Source organism: Octopus bimaculoides, chromosome 19 (assembly GCF_001194135.2).
Source record: "Octopus bimaculoides isolate UCB-OBI-ISO-001 chromosome 19, ASM119413v2, whole genome shotgun sequence".
Lineage (NCBI taxonomy): Eukaryota > Metazoa > Mollusca > Cephalopoda > Octopoda > Octopodidae > Octopus > Octopus bimaculoides.
In genome coordinates, this window is record NC_068999.1 from 28,480,865 (window position 1) to 28,483,249 (window position 2,385).

The window sequence follows — 2,385 nt, forward strand, 5'->3', positions numbered from 1 at the left end:
ATATATACATATATATAGACACAGTTAGCTAAACTTATATAAATAATTTATGTCTACATTTAATTTTTCGTTCATCAAAAGAATTAATCAAAGTATTATAATTATTTAATAATATCTCCTTAAATTCATTAGTACACAACTTACAAAAATTATTACCTATACGATAGGATTTCGCCTTACAAACTATCTCCCAATGTAAAATGTACTTAATATTTTTAGATTTAAGTTCCCAAATATATTTACTAAAGCCAGTAGAATTAATGAAATTTTTATTGTTAAAGGAGTGCATATGTTGAGTCACCCGTAATTTAATTTTATTAGAAGTCGATCCTATGTAAATCTCATTTAAATTATAACCATTATGGTTATTCCCCTCCATTAAAGTCACTATACATTTATACACGACATCCTTCAAATTGCATCTATTATTAAATTTGCATTTAGTGTACAATTAATTATATCCTGGTCCTCATTATTATTATTATTATTAGAATAAGTATTTAATTTATATTTGTAATACTTATTTAACTTAAATCTATTAAAAGAAGAGATAATGTTACCAACATTATTATTAGTAGAATAACCTACACCAAAATTATTAGTAGAAAAGATATTATAATATTTTTTATTATCTCTAAGGAATGTATCAATAACTTAAAAATTTCTTTAATAATGTTAGTTTTAACTTGAATGCGGTATGGAATGATTAGCCAAAGTTTGTTCTTATTATAGATATTATTATATTTATTATTTATATTATTAAATTTATTATATAAGTCATACCTACCTTCTTCATTGCATAAATTAGGGCCTTATTAAGTACAATCTCATTAATAGAAGAATAATAATTATCAATATCTATTTGAATAAATTTATATCTATTTTTATCTTTAATATTATTAAACCATTTTAAAGTATCAATAGTACTATTCCATAATTTAATGTAGTTAATATCATTTAATCTATTGATATATTTATCTAAAATTATCTTACTTAATTTACCTAGATCTGACTTACAAGGGCAAATAAGCCTAACTTTAGGGTCAGAATAAAAATTATCCTTATGGTCTTTCAAAGTAATTCTTGGGTGCATAGGTACATAAGGTTCAGTCTTATTATCTAATTCATATTTCATCATTATTAATTTAGAGACCTTATTTATAGAATATAAAGTATTTTCCGGAACAATTTTATATTTTTTATTAATTTCTTTCTCATATAATTTGACATCTAGTTTATACAGGTTCCTAGTTTTATCTGATTGTACTATAACTCCATCCATATTTCTAAATTGTTTTATTTTAATAGCTAGATTTCTTAAATAATCATTGTCTATTTGGGTATTTTTGAAATTTAATATTTTTCACCACCTTCTAAATATTATCCTATAAAATCTGTAAATCCCCATTATACGGGGGTTCTTTTCAAGATTTAAATTTAGAATTAATGTAACTTAAATTATCTACATCATTATTATCAGTAATATTATAATTATTATTAAAGTAGACTTTCCATTTAATTCTAGTAATAAAATCCTTAATATTATTAATAAGTTTCAAAAAATATTCATTTCTAGATGGAATGTGGATATCCTTCAAAGATGAATTCCAAAACAGCAGCTCTATTCTACCTGTAAATTCCATAACTAATGAAAATTGGAAGTTAAATACAAACAATAAACGTTAATTATAAATTGGAAAAATTATGATAATAATATTAGGGATAAAAATACAAATTTACAGGTAAAAGCTCAATTAAATTTAATTTATCAAAAATTAAAATTAAATTAAGCTTCACAGTATAAAATAAATATATAATATTAGAGAAAAGAATCAAAGTTCATGAACTCATCCATGAAAATCTACAATCACATATAGAAAAAATTAATAAGTATAATAAAATACAAAGTAAAATTCATAAAATAATGATAATAAAATGACTACACGTGTTTCATAACCAAGTTTTCAAATAGAAAATAAAATATATTCAAATCGATTAAATTGATTGAAAATCAATTCTATTCAAAAATACAGCTAATCTTCAGGTCAAAATACAATAATAATAATAATAAAAGGAATGTATATATCAACCAACAATAAATAACGAATGTATATAAAAATACTTATTATATTAAGATAGAAAAATGTTAAACAATATTATTAAAAAGAAATTTAATACTAATCTTAATGAAAATTATAAACTAACAGAAATATTAAATGCAAATCTTATCTTAACGAATCTTTCGCTTAAAATACAATTTAAACGAAGTTTTAGGTTAAACTAAAATTTTAAACGTAAAATAAATAATTTTAATTTTAATATAAACTAACAAAAAATTAATTTATATAAATTAATTTATATAAAAATAATTATATCATCATTAAA

General features: G+C 20.6%; 1 protein-coding gene across 2 annotated transcripts in view; it reads left to right on the plus strand.

Annotated features, from left to right (window-relative positions):
• LOC106878418 (sodium/potassium-transporting ATPase subunit beta-1) overlaps positions 1-2,385 on the plus strand; it is a 58,586-nt gene that overhangs the window by 25,040 nt on the left and 31,161 nt on the right. The gene's annotated exons all lie outside the window — the stretch shown is intronic.